Here is a 17,647-nt window from a genome sequence, read left to right as displayed (position 1 = left end):
TTTTTTTGCGTGTACGAGAATTGTGTGCACAAAAAAGTAAATGAGAATGACTCCGTTAAAATCAATGGGTTCTATTCTCTGCATTTCGCACACGCAAAAACGCGTCCAAATACGTCCGGGTGAAGGAGCCCTTACACATTAAGGACATGTTCACACGGGGCTTGGCAATGGACCCTTCTGTATTTTTTTTGCATGTAAAAATATGTTGCGTGTTTACGTTCGCAAGACCCACAGAAGGGCTCCTGCAGACGAGCGTGACGTACATATCCACGTATCCTACTGTACTTCTTTACACTGCCGGCCCAGTTCACATTGGTGCAGGGGAACACCTGCGCTGTGATTGAAGGGGCTGTGCAGCCTAATTAGTCCCCGGTGTTGTTGATTAACACCGCAAAATTGAGCAGTTCAGGGCACGATTTTGTGGGGACAGGATGCATTTGTGCACCCCCATTGACTCCTATGGCGCCTTGGGTGCGCAAATGCGTACAAAAATAGAGCATGTCGCATATATTTTCACACGTGGGAAAATTGAGTGCAAAAGTGCAGAATGTGAGGCAAATCATTGAAATCAATGGGTTCAGCCGACAGCTGAAGTGAGTGGGATTTTGAGAGACCGTGTTACACAAGAAAGTGTCCTTCAGATAACAGTGACTGAGGATGTGTGTGCTTCGGGAGAAGAACTGTCTAGTGTCCAATGTGTTCCGAAAGCTAGAGCTCAGAGAACTGTTCTGAAGCCTGTAACCTTATGTTGAGAAGTACAAGTAATTTGCCTGTGTTGGAAAATCAAAGTTGGAACGTGAGTAAAAGGAAACCATGTGTCCTCGGTTTTGAAAAAGCACTCTTTGTCTGTGAACTCATTTATTTATCGCGAGTAACGCATGACTTATCTAGGGACGCTGGCGTCACGACAGTAATCCAGGACTGACATGCAGTTATCAAAGTCTGCTAAAATCTTATCTCCCTTGCTAATGATCGAGCTGGGCTATAAGTCAGTTTTTGGGTAAAGGAGACGGTAGAGCCACCATGAACCATTGCTATCTTGTACCCTACTGTCTCCTCAGCTGAAGACCTGGTTCTCGGTTACTACAGACCGGAGCTTGGTGTCACGAACAAGATGAAAACTCCTCAGTATGTGTATTGATGGAAGACTAGGAGGAGCCCACCAATTCTTGCCGTCAAGAAGTTCCCGCCTTTGGTGAGAAAAAAATAGGGGGGAACCCCCCACCGTGGATTTAGAAGGAGAGGGAGTTTTTGAGCCGCCCTGAGATCGAGCTAATGGTGGTACCAGGAGTGTGCTCAAAGGAGTGGAGAGAGACCAGACAGCACAGACACGACTGCTACGCATACCCTACAGGCCGTGCCAGCTGGTTACCTGCCACCCCAACCTCAGTGGTACTTTGTCTACGAGAGGGAGGTACAAGCACTGATGGCCTCCAACTGTTCGTTGCCTGAGGGATCTTCACCAGCACAGTGGACTACAAATAAGGAGCCAGAGTGTTCAAAAAAACACCACAGGTCAAGGTAATGTGGCTGTGGCCTTGGAGAATGCCGCACTTGTCTCTGCACCTGCAAGATAAAGGGACTGGACCCGTAAGCTGTTCACCACGCATGCAGGAACTGTGTGGTTGCATTACCCACAATGGATACTGATCCATAGGGATAACTTGAAGGCCTGACGCACCATATCAGAACATTTATTGCCCTTCGTGATGAAATACGGAGAGGACAATTTTTCTTTTGTGTTCTGGGGTGACTGGGATGATTGCCCTAAGGATTCTCCCTATTTTGCTGCTCCTAGATGGACTGAACGGAGTGGATTTCCTATGCCAGAGTCCATAATGGAACAGCGGTGGCAGTCTGTGATTTCCCCACCGCCTCAGGATATAGACTAGAAGGGGTGTAGAGGGGAGGGCACAGAGGTGAGGAGATGTACATGTCCTAGCCTTTGTGTTCGTCAATTGGAATTCATTCCTGGGACAGTAATCCTCTGTCTCCTCGGCTGAAGGCCTGGTTCTAGGTCGCTGCAAGGCATTTCAACATTGTCACCATCGCTGCTGCCGGAAGTGGAGTGCTACACGGAATGGACACCAGTTGGATAGGAGCAGCGAGGGATCAGGTGAGGTGAGGATGGGTTTTGGTCACCACTCTCAGCTGATTTCAAGATGAACAATGTAATAAGTCTGGTCAAAGTAGAAAAGTTCTAGAGTTCTGCAGAGCAGGAGGCACCCAAGAAGGCAATTTACAATGTGACTATTATGACCAGTAACAATTTTTCTGCTGGATCATCATCTCTTGCTTTTTAACCTGTTGCTGGTGCAGCTACTATAAAACTGTTTCCACAGCTGAGTGCATTGGATCAGATAACCTCGCTTTCTGCACAGCGAACCTTCTTTAAGATAAGTTTCTCATTGGCCAATCTCCTTTTAAAGGGAACCTGTCACCAGCTTCATACTGCCAAAATCATAGGCAACATGAACACTTTGCCCATGTGTGTTTTATTCTAAAACTCTGCAGCATTTTACAATAAACATACTTTGAAGTTTGACTTGGAATAGCGCATTGAGTCACAGTGGCGGGCCACATCAACCACTCCCTGCTTGGATCATGTAGAGTGACAGCTCTATCCCTATACATAGACAAGGAGAGAGCTGTCACTCTAAGCAATCTGGGTGGGGAGAGGCCGGCGTGGCACCGCCCGCATGACTCAGAGCTCCCTTTCAGAGTTAAACATCAAAGTATGTGTTTTCTGAAACACTGCAGCTTTTCGGAATAAAGCATACACAGGCACACTGTTGATACCTGTTCTATGGCTTGGGCAGCATGAACCGGGTTACAGGTTTCCTTTAGGTATCCTTGGCTTCTGCAATGTGGTTGCTGGTGATAGCAGTAACAATGCGCAATTAATCCAGTATTCTGTGTTTAAGTTCCAGTATTTTTTTTGTTCTTGTCAGTTTGGTCTTGTTTCTACTGTTAACACTCTTCCTTCTCAGGGACAGTATTTCAGATAGGGCTTCTGAGGAGAAATAATTAAGAGCTAACTGAGGACAGTGGTATCTGGTACTAGGGTCAGTGTCAGAGAAAGATTAGGGAAAGACATAGGGAGAGCTAGCATTAGGGATAGGATGGTTATTTCTGTTTAATACCATCTCCTGTCAGTTTCATCACCTTCATCCTCAGCATCTGGTTACCATTTCCTTCTGCCGATGTCATCTAATGTAGAGTCCTTAGTATTGTATTTTCATGTTTTCATTTTTTGTTGATCTGTATGTCATATCTTTTATTCTTGTGTCAGTCCGGTTATTACACTATTCGGCCCTACTGTAAGTCCTGGGGGTGTCTGAGTACTGGGGGACATGGGTAATACCCAGGTGACAGCTACGGGTGCAGTCAGGTTTGCCATTTTATGTCCAGCCAGTGTTGTTGCAGTGACGATGCATAGATTTTCTAGAATAAAATCAATACTGTATTTAGCATGGTATTTTTGTGGAATCATATGTAGGTGGTTGGGGGATGGACAATTGGCGGGTGGTATGGCATAGTTTACTTAAATATCCCATAGTATGCAGTATTTGTTGCAGCTCCCATGTCCTGCGATGCATCTGATATTTCTGCTAATTATCTGCCCCCATTTTTGCATAAGGTTGACCTGTTTTTACTAAGTAGTTCACTATAATATTGAAGCAGATGTATGGATTTAATCATAAAACTCCCCAGAGTGATTCTCTCGTGGATTACAGCCGAGAAATAATTGACATGATGTATAAGCCGGTGTAGTGGAATCTCTTTTATTATGAAGAGTCTCTACTCAATAACCAGCAAAACTACTTAGAGGGATTCTGTCACCTACTTTTATCACTATAAGCTAAGCTCATGGGCTGAAAGTAGGTGACCCGCTGAGTCCGGGGATGTAAGTTTTATATTTACTTCCCCCGTCATTCCCTCGGTGTGAGCGCAAGAAGCCGCCGCTCAGTGCATTGAGTGGCGCTGCTAAGTAGTCCACCCATTCTAATTTTATAATGACACCCGGGGATTGACGGGGATGGCAAGTATAACAATAACCGTAGTAGGACAGAAAAACGCGGCGTGCAACGGAGGCATCTAGCATCAAGAGTGATACTTTACATGCCTTGAAGTATCCCGTATAAAATTATTTCATAACAACGTTGGGGTCAAAAAACATATGGGACGTATGGGAACCGGCCTTGAACATGATTTTTTCCCAAAATTTTTATGCTATACTAGCGTACCCGTCGCGCGTTGCTGCGAAGACAGACAGACATACATACATTCGTTTTTATATATCTAGATGACGGCAGCAGCGACCACTGAGGTTTTGTAGGCCGCTGCTTCCCCCTTGCAGGCTGAATAAAATAGCCGTTGTGTGGAACATCCAATTTATCCGGCTGCTGTGGCTTCTTGGGAAGATAGCCTAGTACATGTTTGCCCACTTCCAACTCCAATGGAGACTGACTGTAAATGGCTGGCGTGCTCTAGTATTTATGGTTTCAAGCTGTACGTGTCATTGCATACAGTCTGTCTATCTATCTATCTATCTATCTATGACATCAGGAAATGAGAGAATTAGATTCCGTACGTAAAATTTGAACGCTAATTCTTTGGCGCTTTGAATTGAATAATCGAGTTGGGACCCATTAACTTTTCCTATTTATGACATAATCAATGCTCGAGCCAAATTTCAAGTTTCTATGACATTGGGAAATGAGAGAATTAAATTCCGTACATAAAATTTGGACGCTAATTCTTTTGCGCTTAGAATTGAATAATCGAGTTGGGATGAGACATAAGGCCTTGCCCATAAGCATTCCCCAACCTCCAAGAACTGAACCTACCTACCTGAATGAGATTTTGTAGGCCGCTGCTTCCCCCTTGCGGGCTGAATAAAATAGCCGTTGGGTGGAACATACAATTTATCCGGCTGCTGTGGCTTCTTAGGAAGATATCCTAGTACTTGTTTACCCACTTCCAACTCCAATGGTAATTGGCTGGCGTGCTCTAGTGGTTCCAAGCTGTACGTGTCATAATAGAGCCTTAATGACATCACAATGCAGCTTATGAGAACATGTTGGGGCATGTTCGCGCGTTGCTGCGAAGACAGACATACATACATGTTGCTGCGAAGACAGACATACATACATACATTCGTTTTTATATATCTAGATGACGGCAGCAGCGACCACTGAGGTTTTGTAGGCCGCTGCTTCCCCCTTGCAGGCTGAATAAAATAGCCGTTGTGTGGAACATCCAATTTATCCGGCTGCTGTGGCTTCTTGGGAAGATATCCTAGTACATGTTTGCCCACTTCCAACTCCAATGGAGACTGACTGTAAATGGCTGGCGTGCTCTAGTATTTATGGTTTCAAGCTGTACGTGTCATTGCATACAGTCTATCTATCTATCTATCTATCTATCTATCTATCTATCTATCTATCTATCTATCTATCTATCTATCAGGGTTATTGCATACAGTCTATCTATCTATCTATCTATCTATCTATCTATCTATCTATCTATCTATCTATCTATCTATCTATCTATCTATCTATCAGGGTTATTACATACAGTCTATCTATCTATCTATCTATCTATGACATCAGGAAATGAGAGAATTAGATTCCGTACGTAAAATTTGAACGCTAATTCTTTGGCGCTTTGAATTGAATAATCGAGTTGGGACCCATTAACTTTTCCTATTTATGACATAATCAATGCTCGTGCCAAATTTTAAGTTTCTATGACATTGGGAAGTGAGAGAATTAAGTTGGGATGAGACATAAGGCCTTGCCCATAAGCATTCCCCAACCTCCAAGAACTGAACCTACCTACCTGAATGAGATTTTGTAGGCCGCTGCTTCCCCCTTGCGGGCTGAATAAAATAGCCGTTGGGTGGAACATACAATTTATCCGGCTGCTGTGGCTTCTTAGGAAGATATCCTAGTACTTGTTTACCCACTTCCAACTCCAATGGTAATTGGCTGGCGTGCTCTAGTGGTTCCAAGCTGTACGTGTCATAATACAGCCTTAATGACATCACAATGCAGCTTTATAGAACATGTTGGGGCATGTTCAAGGGCGTCCGATGTTGATGACATCAGTGATGACATCACAATAGCAGGTGGCTTACTTACTCGATCTACGTGGGGGGGGGGGGGGGGCGTAACTTTCGACGACGCTCGCGCGCCATTTATCGTAGGATATTTGTACTATGCCTATAATCTTCCCAGGAGTGTACTTAACAACTTCCCAAAGTTTCATGGCGATCGGATGAATGGTGTAGTAGCGCATAAAGGACAAACAGACACGCACGCACGCAGACACGCACGCACGCACGCACGCACGCAGACAGACATACATTCAATTTTATATATATAGATATATATTTTTTAATTGACCACTAGCTGGTAACCCGTGACCCCGTCAGCATGGAATTTGTATTTTTTTTTTCATCTAATCTGTGTTCTGAAGGGGAATAGTAAAGAAATGTGGCCATATTCTTAAGAAGTTGACCGCTACATTTCGGCCAGCATGGCCTTTTTCAAGCTGTAAATTGAGACTAGAGATGAGCGAGCGTACTCGCTAATGGCAAATACTCGAGCGATTATTGTCTTTTGCGAGTACCTGCCCGCTCGTCTCAAAAGATTCGGGTGCCGGCGGGGGCGGGGAGCGGCGGGGGAGAGCGGGGAGGAATGGGGGGGGGGGGGAATCTCTTTCCCCTGCTTTCCCCTGCTCACTCCCGCTACTCACCGCTCACCCCCGCCGGCACCCAAATCTTTTGAGATGAGCAGGCAGGTACTCGCAAAAGGCACTACTCGCCCGAGTATTTGCCCTTAGTAAGTACGCTCGCTCATCTCTAATTGAGACGTGAAAAGTTAAAATAGTGAAAGCAATGTAACTGCAACATACTTTGGATTTTTAGAACAGTATCTTTTTCAACCCCTTCAGTATTTTGACATCTGCGGTCGGCTTCATTATTTTCATCCCCCATGAAATAAATCTGTAAGAATTTATGGTGTTGATTATCTCTAGGAAGCAAAGAGACAATTTTAAGGTTAATTTGACCTTGGATTGTAGATGAAATACCAGGCCTTATGACTTACCTACCCAGGCCAAATGACGTCATCTGGAAGCACGAATTGTAGTTCCTAATTCTGTTTTAAAAACGACGCAATTTACTGCAATCGTACAAAAGTTGTGTTTTTAGTGGTTCCTCTGGCTCGCCTAGTGATGGGAGCGAGATTTTCCCACCAGAACAACAGGTACCCACAGTTTCTTCCTTCCATTTTAGGGCTTCGCAATGCCTACATTTTTGATTCATTCTCTCTATGATTACTAATTGATGATTAACATAGTCAATCAATGGGTCATAATAAAATGCGGCATCATTAAAAGGCTCCCACGTGCCACGTACAAACGCACATCTCCTTTCTGACTCTCGTCCAGCAAATAAAACACGCCGTCTTCGTGAGTCTTCAAGCGTCTCTGAAGCTGTCAGGGATGCGTGACGCTCGGCATCTAAGATCTGTCGGGCCCGAGTTTGCTCTAGGGTCTCGGCCGCTCCAAGGGATCCGTGACGCTCAACATCTAAGGTCCTGCGGGCCTCAGATTGCTCCAATGTCTGTATAGCTTTAACCCTTTGCAATTCAATTTTATGGTTCAAAAGTATTTTATGATTCGCAATGGAAAATACAGTACAGCCACAATAAAATGTACATTACAGTCAGGGTCAAGCCGCCATCTCGCCTCTTGACAACTTCTGCGGCCTCCTGACATCCCATGCGGAATTTTTGTTAAACAAGTAAAACATGACATATCAAAATAAATCAATCAATCGTACTCCCTCGAAACTTAAACACTAAACGCCCCGTTGTTTGGGGATTTAAAAGTAAAGGAAACAATAAGACTTTCGGAAGGTTTAGTAGGTGGAAAAGGCCTGTATGGCCAGAGAGAAGGGAGAGTGGAGGAGAAGGTGGGGAAAAGAAGAGAGAGAGAGGATAAGAGAAAGAGTTGTAGATTAGCCAGCTAGTGAATAGAATAAGATAGAGTAGGATAGAATAAATTAGAATAGATTAGAGTAGAATAGAATAAATAGAATAGAATAGAATAGGTCCGTCCTATCTGAATTCTGAAATTACCCCACAATCGATTATCAGTTTTGCCAGCATGACACGTCATATTGACTCTAGTAGTGAGACTATCCCAGCTGATTAAAGAGCGGCAGAGCCATCACGCAACCACGCCTCTAGTTCGGGTGAGGTCCTGAACTGCAGCCATACTGCCCAAGTGTTATAAAATTTAGAATACCTCATCTCATCCTTAGCACACAACTCCTCCATCTGTTTCAAGTTATCCATGGCTTCCAACCACATCAAACGTGTTGGGGGAGTCACGGATTTCCATTTTCATGGGATTATTTGCCTCATTGCCAATAAGAAAAAACGCAACAGGGAGTTTTCGGTATTTGACAGTGAACCCGGAATCATTGATAATAAGGCCATCTCCGGGGAAAATTTGACCGAACCCTTGCAGGTAGCTATGTACAGAGCCTCCACCTCTCGCCATAGTGGTTGAATCTGCGAGCAAGACCACCAAAGGTGGACGAAAGTTCCCTGTTCGCAGAGACATCTCCAGCAAAGATCCGGATACTGGGGGTAAATTCTGGCTAGTCCCACTGATGTCCTGTACCATCGGGTCAGGATCTTGTAATTAGGCTCCTGAAATCTACTGGACACGTTTAGATTGTGTGTTAGGGTATACGCCTTCTCCTACGCCTCGGCTGTTAATTCTATCCCTAACTCTTTTTCCCAATTCGTTTCCAGAGATCTGTTTCCACCTGCTGTGTCTGATTCTAGTAGTAGTTTGTACATTGAGGAGATAGTTATTGGGGGGGGCAGGGTTTGATATGCATATCTTTTCGAAGGCCGTGATTGTCCCTCCTAATTGTTGTAGACTGCCTATAGATCTGATATAGTGGCAAATCTGCAGGTACTAGTACCACGCTCCGGTCGGGGGGGGGGGGGGTCTCTTCCTTCTAGCATCTCTTGTAGGGTCTTCAACCTCGTGTCTGTCATAATGTCCCTAATTCTGGGGACCAGCTCCATTGACCTGGTTAGTAGTGTGGTGCCTCTTGGAAAGTCCGGGAGTAAGTGGACTCGGGGACGTGATCTGTCCCGACTTTACAGCAGGACCAATCCAAGCGCCGAGCAGATTTTCTATAAAGGGGGACAGTCCCATATCTCTATATCTATCCCTTCCTGGGATCCAGATGCAGCCCTGACCTCTGTATGGTGTTAACTCCTGCTCTGTCTCTACCCATCTTTTGCGGGTCCTACTGTGAAGCATGTTAAGCACGCACTTAGTCAGGGAGGCTCTGTGGTACAAAGCAAAGTTAGGAACTCCCATTCCTCCATTTGCTTTAGGGCTCTCCAGTTCTGTCTGGGTCTGTGGTTGCCCCAGATGAATCTCATTACTAAGAGTCGAATTTGTAAAAGGAATGCGCCGGTTAGTTTTATAGGGACTGTTTGGAAGATGTACAGGAACCTGGGGAGGGAATTCATTTTAATCGTGTTTATCCTCCCAAACCATGACAATGGAAGGGTTTTCCATCTAGTTAAGTCTTTTTCAAGGGCTGTGAGCAGTGGGGTATAATTTTTTTCGCTGTGATAACCGTCCCCAGGTACCTGATGCCATCTCCTCTCCAGGTAAAAGGGAACGCCATTTGCAGTGATTACATATCTTTCTCTGGTAGTTTAATATTTCTGATTTACTGAGATTGACTTTGAAGTTTGACACTCTGCTAAACGTCTCCAATTCCTTCATTATACATGGGAGAGCTACTCTAGGATTACAGACGTAGATTAGTAATTCATCCGCATATAAGGCAACTTTATGCTCTGTCTGGCCCATCTTGACCCCCTGTATATTACTGTTAGCTACCAGTATGTAGAGAAAGGGAGACAGGGGACAACCCTATCTAGTGCCATTGTTGATCTTTATTGGCTGGGATGATTCTCCATTAACCCGCACCCTGGCCACCGGGCCACTATATAGAGCCATTATTTTACTCAGGAAACGCGGACCCAAGCCCACCATCTGCAGGGTAGCCTCAAGAAACCTCCAATTCACCCTATCAAATGCTTTTTCTGCATCTACGGATAGCAGGCAGAGCGGATCCCCTGAGCGTCGTGCCCTTGACACAATGGCCAGCGTTCTGATCGTATTGTCCCCTGCCTCCCTTCCGGGGACGAATCCCACCTGATCTCTGTCCATTAACGAGGGTATTAGTGGTCTCAGATGGGCCGCTAGTATACCTGAATAGATTTTGGTTTCGACATTCAATAGTGAAATAGGCCTATAACTGCCACATGCCGAGGGATCCTTTCCGGACTGTTATAGTGGCCTGAAGGGCCTGAGGGGGGTATGGGCGCTCATGTGAGATGGCGTTTAAGGCGTCTAGCATTATAGGGGCCAGTGCTTCCCCACATACTTTGAAGAAACATGGAGTGAAGCCATCCGACCCAGGACTTTTACCCGCCCTGAGGGCCTGGATTATATCAGATATCTCTGTCAGGGAGAAGTCCTCTTCCAGGGCCCACCGATCAGCTACAGGGATGCGTTTAGGGCTATTTTGTCGCAGATAAGCGCCCTGTGCTGCGTCTGCTTCCTCCAGTGTCCCTGTGTAATCCTTCTGTAGATTATAGAGGCTGTGGTAGTAGGAGTGGAAACAGTCTAGGATCTCTGTTAGTGTGAATTTGTACCCCCTTTTCGTGACTTGATGGAGAAGACATATGCTGATGGGGACCTTGGGTTAAGGGCCCTTGTCAGCCCCCTGCTGCATTTGTTCCCGTACTCATAAAAGCTCCCCTTCGCTCTGTCTCTCTGACATAGTGAGGCTTGGTCTAGAAGGTGCAAGATCTGGCCACGAATCTCAGAAATATCTGCCGTTCTCTGGTCAGAGGGTGAAACTTTATTGGATGACTCTAGGAGACCCAGTTTAGAGACCAGTCCCTCCAAGGCCCTGCTTCTACCTTTTTTTAGACGTGTCCCGTGGGAGATGAAGATACCCCTTAGAACACACTTAAGCACTTCCCATTTAATCGGGGCCGGGGTTTCATCTGTCATATGATTAACCTTGAACTGTTCTATTGCCTGTTGGATCTCCTGCATACAAGCCCCATCATTTAGTAGATTGTCGTTTAGCCTCCAGCTTTTATTTGTATTATTTCTCTGACCCCATTCTAATGATCCCCAGACCGGAGCATGGTCCGACCATAAGAAGGTCTCGATAGAGCACTTAGGATTTCTATCTAGGAGTCTGTGTGAAATAAGTAATCTAATCGGTGGTAACTATTATGTACTGGGCAATGGTAGCTATAGTCCCTTTCCTGGGGGTGAAGTACCCGCCACATGTCCACTAACCATAAGCTAGTCAGTTCCTTTATTAGTCTTCGTGTTGCTGTGTGTGAGATATTGGACTTACCCCCCGATGAGTCGAGACCAGGATTCATACCCAAGTTGAAATCGCCCCCCAGAATTATGGCAGAGTCATCCGCGAAGGACGCCAGGGCCCCCAGTATCCGGATCCCGAAGCGGACCTGTGTCTGATTAGGGAAATAAATGTTAGCGATAGTAAGTACTTCCGTGCCCAGTTGAATTTTCACAAACAAATAGCGTCCTTCGGCATCAACCTCTGACGATAGAAATTTGTGTGGGAATTGCTTGTGAATGGCAATAGATGTGCTTCCGACTTTTTTCTGTGGATGTGGGCCATGGTACCAGGTTGCCTAATGGCGGTGCCTGCAGCTAGGGATATTTCCTATTTGAAAATGAGTCTCCTGGAATAGAGCAATCATTACATGTTGTCTGTGTAGGTGATCTAATATCTGTCCCCTGTTGGCTGGCTTGTTTAGGCCCCTCACATTGAAGGTGCCAAATGTGAGGTTAGCCATCATCTGGTAGCTATGGGGGTTTTTCTAGACATTGGACGGACGTGGATTGAAGAGTAAAAGATAAAAGGAAAGTAGGAAAAAAAATGAGATATGAGGGAAAAATGAGAGTGATAGACGGTGTAAAACGACCGTGTCGTGGTGAAACTGAGACTCTAGCGAATCGCCAGATGTCGCACTCCTTTGGGCGACTTATCACCCAATAGGGAGAGTGGAAGCACATCAAGGGTACAGAGGCTCCCTCCCACTGCACCCACCCAAAAATAACATGTAACTAGATGACCTCGCTGAGGTCTCCAGTGATAATAACAATAATAGTAACAGTAAACCCCGTGCACCAGCAGCCCGGCAAAATTGGGGAACTTCAAGGCAATAGGTCCCCACAAGGCTGAACCTCCTTTGTGGATAAGCAGTAGAGGACCATTATGTCCTCGGGAGAGGCCCGCCCCCCCCCCCGACTATGGCGGATGGAGGGGGTCGGCTAGGAACAGACCCCGCCAAGCAGTATGCGCAGGCATCTGACAAAAGTACTGCTCTCCTTGACCCCCGCTCCTCGGGGCGCACACCACCTGCCCGTTAAGGCCTAAGAGTCACTCTTTAGATGGCGTGATCCCTTCCTTTGCGGTTCTCTCGCTGTCTCCGTGGTTGGGCTGTCTACCATTGCTCTCTGGTGGTTTGCGCAAGCAAGCTGGGGGGGCATAGGCCAATCTGGGAGCGCTATTAAAGGCAGTTCAAATGTTCCCAAAAATTTGGGCAGGTCTCCCAGGGAGCGAAAAACGGCAGATCTGCCGTTTTTCCTGGCTGACAGCGAGAACGGGAATCCCCATCGGTATTGAATTCCTTCTTCTTTGAGAGCTGACAGGAGGGGTTGCAGGGCCTTTCGTAGTTGCAATGTGTGGCGGGCCAAGTCCTGCAATATGGTGATGGTTTTCCCTCATGTATCAGGAGGTCTGGTTGCTCTCTAGCTTTGCGTATTATAGCATCCTTGTCACGGAAAAAGTGGATCCTGCATATAATGTCCCGGGGGCGGTTGGGATTGACTGCTCTAGGGCCCAGCGCTCTATGGATCCTGTCTATTTCAACAGAGCGCTCATGTGGTCTGTCCAATTAACGCATAAAAAGCGATTGTGCCCACGGTTCTAGTTGGTCCCCTTCCACTTCCTCAGGGAGGCCTCTGATACGCAAATTATTTCTCCTGTTTCTATTTTCTAGATGCCTAGTAAGATTAGCGATCTGATCCGCCTGAGCTTGTATGGCTTGTTTGTGTGACTCCAAAATGGCTGCCGTTTCACTTTGAACTTCCTCCACTTGATGCAGCCTGTGGCCAATCTGGTGTACCTTAGTGTGGATAGACTCCAGGACTTGTTTTTTAGAGGCTTCAAACTTAGTGAACAGGGCACCTAATTCTTCTCTAGTGGGTATAGCCATTATGTGGGTCTTCCACGTATCATCCCCTGTATCATATGGGGACACGGTTGGCAGCATCCGCCTTGTCTTTTTAGAGGTCTCAGCATAATCCGGGGGAGATTGTGAAATGTCCCAGGGAGAACTACTACCCCCAGCATGTTTTTGCCCCTGTTGCTTAGTAGAGGGGGGGGATGTGTGAGGCTGCTGTGCTGCAGGGCTGCTGCCCATAGTACTCACTGGAGCCCTGGCATGGGCGCTGAAAAGGTCCTTTGGGCTGCTGCTGCCGCTGTAGTTGGAGGTGGAGGGTCTCTGTGGCGAGGATCCCTCTTCTTCTGTAGTGTCTCCGGTCATTGCAGCGGCACCAGCTGCAATGGTGTGAGAGCCGCTGGAGTCTCCCGCACGTGGTTCTCCGGCGCCATCTTTGGTCTGCTGGAGGCTGAGGGTGGTGTATGAAAGAAGCGCTCCATCGGCCCGTAGCTGCCTTCCTCCGCTGTAGCCTCAGACCTTTCGGTCCTGCGCCTTCCCATCTCCGTGGCCGGTGGTTTTTGGAGTGTTCCGCTGGATTCTGTCGGTGCTCGGGGTCTTTTAGCAGGTAGGTGCATCGGGAGCTCTCAGAGCGGCGTCCTAATCCTCCATTATCACAGCGATCATAAGTGCTGTGCTGCAAGTCCCTCAGAGGGACCCAAATGGTGTAAGAAAAGGATTAAAAAAATGAATAAAAAATAAAAATGTAAAAAAAAACCCCTTTTTTATGCTTTTTCTTATATTAGCATAAAAAAGGTTAAAAAAATTAAAACCCCACATATTTGGTATTGTCGCGTCCGTAACGACGCGTACAATACGTTGCACATGCCTTTGACTGTGCACGGAAAAAAAGCGTATAAAAAAACGCTAAAAAACTGAGGCAAAATGCTAATTTTTAGCATTTTGCCTCCCTAAGGCCTTAGTCAGACGGGCGTTTTTAGCCGCGATTTGCGCATGCGCATGCGTCCGGCGATTTTTTAAAACCATTGCTTTGCAATGGTATCGGACACATGAGCGCTTTTTATGCGCTCGTCCGATAAATTATAGAACAAAAAATCGCAGATCGCACCTATCTGCGATCTGCGATTCCTGTTCTCTTCTGTATATGCGCTCAATGGGGCCGGTGGCAGCAGCGCCGACCCCATTGAGAACATATAGAAGACAAATCATTCTTCTCTGCCACAGCTGTAACAGCTGTGGGAGAGAAGAACGATGTTTGCCCATTGAATTCAATGGAGCGGCAATACAGCCGCTCCATTGAAAGCAATGGGCTGCCGGCGTGCGCGGGGTGAATTGTCGGGAAGGGGTTAAATATATAAACCCTTCCCTGCAATTCATCCTAAAATGTGTTAAAATAAAAAAAAATTGTATACTCACCTTTCCGCTGCAGCCGGAGTCCAGCCGCGGCCGCTGTCAGTTCTCCTGAACTGCTTCTCGGCACTATTCAGCCGGCGGGGCTTTAAAATCCCCGCCTGCTGAGTGATCTGCCTCTGATTGGTCACAGCCTGACCAATCAGAGGCCGGTTTCACTCACACACCCGTTCATGAATTCATGAATGGGTGAGTGACTGCTGCCTCTCAGCGCTGAGCCAATCAGGGGCAGGTCTGACTCACATCCATTCATGAATTCATGAATGGGTGTGAGTGAGGCATGCCTCTGATTGGCTCAGCGCTGAGCCAATCAGGGGGCAGGTCTGACTCACACCCCCTTCACACCCACTGCAGGACGGCCGTGCGGAGCTCCGGCTGCCGGGAGAAGGTGAGTATACAATTTTTTTTTATTTTAACACATTTTAGGATGAATTGCCTGGAAGGGCTTATATATTTAAGCCCTTCCCGACACTTCATCCCGGGCTCGCCCGCAGCGCATTGCTTTCAATGGAGATGGCTGTATTGCCGGCTCCATTGAATGCAATGCGCTGGACAGCTCCGGCCCGTTTCTAATGAAACGCGGCTAGGAGCAGATTTTCGGGCGATTTGCGGGCGACTTGCGCGCACCGGTCACGCGATTTGCGGATGCGCATCCGTCATGCGATCCGCAAATCGCGCGAAAAATCGCCCGTCTGACTAAGGCCTAAAAACGCAATAAAAGTGATAAAAAAGCCGTATGTACCCCAAAATGGTACCAATAAAAACTACAGCTCGTCTCGCAAAAAATAAGCCCTCACAGAGCTCCTTGCATAAAAAAATTAAAAAGTTGCAGGGCTTTGAATGCAGCGATTTAGAAGAAAAAAAAATATTTCCAAAAAAGGGTTTTTATTGCAGAAAAGTGGAAAAACCTAAAATAAATGGAAGAATTTTGGTATCGTTGTAACCGTACCGACCCGCAGAAAAAATGGATTGTGTCATTTATGCTGCATGATTAACGCTGTAAAAAAAAAAAAAATCTATGGCAGAATTAATGCGTTTTCTCTCCCTGCTATCATAAAAAAAATAAAAGTTTTATAATATAGTCAAATGTACCCAAAAGTGGCACCCATTAAAACTACAGTTTGCCACGCAAAAAACAAGCCCTTATATGGCCGCGTAGACGAAAAAAATAAAAAAAATATGACTTTTGAAAAATGGAAAAGAAAATCCGCCAAAAATCGTTGCGTCCTTAAGCCCAAAATAGGCCGTGTCATTAAGGGGTTAAAAACACAGTAACGCAAGACAGTAAGGGTCTAGTAAGTTAGCAGTTAAACTTTGTCCGTCCAATAACTCAATGCCAGCTATGGATAACTAAAGCCTTGGAATGATGTTACTTGGTGTACAACACAAAATTACCATAATCCCTTTAAGAACAATATCAATAACGTTTTGCAAAGATCAGTTCCATCTCCAAGAAATGCAGAGTGCGGAATATAATGCGCTGTCTCTCTTTAAAAGATGAACACTCCTGATCTCTCTTTAAACCTCGCTCGATACCCCTGTCAACATTTGACTCAGTCTGGGAATGGAAGTTCGAGCGCTGGATCCTTAGCAGCGGTCCAATTTCTCCTTGTGGTTTCTGTCTCTCTCTGCAGCAGGCCTACTGACAATTTGTAGCCTTTTGTTGGTGGGGACGGCCTCACTTACAGTTCTGTTTCGTGAGAGTCACTGTTACTACCAATCCAAGATTGTCCTGGATCAGGAGTACGACCCTACCATGGCTTTTCTCGGTCCCGTGTCATGATTCAGTTGGCTGACCAAGTTAGGACAGCTAACAGTTGAAAAAGTCAACTGCATAAATTAAAATCAAAAAGCAGATTTGTACGTTTCAGTAGGGCGAAGTTCACTTTTTTCCTAGGGTTCCATTTTTCTGCTTTGTTATGGGAATAGGAAAACTGAATTTCCTGGATGAATGGATCCGACTCATAACAGATCCAAACTGTGCCGTGCAGACCCTATTGATTATAATGGGGTCCGTTCAGTTCTTGCACATTTTTACCAGATTGAAAAGTCCTGCATGCGCGACTTTCGTCCAGCATTTCATACCGGATCTGCGCCAGAGGCTCTGAACACAGATGTGAATAGAGACTAATACTTTTCTGGCTAGTTGTATCCATTAATGTAAGATGGCATAATGACTGGAGTCTGGCATATAATCTATACTCTCTGCTGATTCATTAAGGCAAGGTTCGTCATCGCAGTGAAGTTGGGTGCCGTCCATGTGCAGGGAGGTCTGCTTTGACACTCTTGTTCCTGAATACATTGTTCTAAGGAGACTCTGAAAAAGCTGCAATTTAGGCTTCAAATATATTTGAATTTGTTTGGTGTAACAGCTACAATTAGATGTGACAGGCAGTATTTCTGTAGTCCTGGTAGATGGGAGGACGGTCGGAGTCACCTCACTATATAATCAACTGTTATTACAATCAATAGACTCAGACCTTACATAAAAGGGGCTGCATCGGCACACTGGGGAGCAAACTTTAGGTTCCTGCTAGAAAGTAATTATCCACCATATAAACACATTTTATACTCTTGTTCCCCTGGGTGTAACGACACAAGAACTAGACTTCACCTGTAGCAGCTGCCTTTCCGACAGTTCTAAGACACCCCCAGGGCTTACAGTAGGGCTTATGTAACAACTGGATAATCGAATGAGCAATAATATGATTCACGTATTAACACTAGTAGGTAACAGAAATGCAAGAACAGTAACCCACCAAGAGATGGCAGGAATGGAATGGTGATCAGATGATGGCACAAACAGATGATTGTGATGGTAGTCACATGTTGCAGTAGATGAGTGATGAATGATTGTGACCGGATACTAACGCACTTACAATATC

The sequence above is a fragment of the Eleutherodactylus coqui genome, chromosome 4, assembly GCF_035609145.1.
Source record: "Eleutherodactylus coqui strain aEleCoq1 chromosome 4, aEleCoq1.hap1, whole genome shotgun sequence".
Lineage (NCBI taxonomy): Eukaryota > Metazoa > Chordata > Amphibia > Anura > Eleutherodactylidae > Eleutherodactylus > Eleutherodactylus coqui.
The sequence above is the reverse complement of the archived record's forward strand: the minus strand, read 5'-3'. Positions refer to the sequence as shown.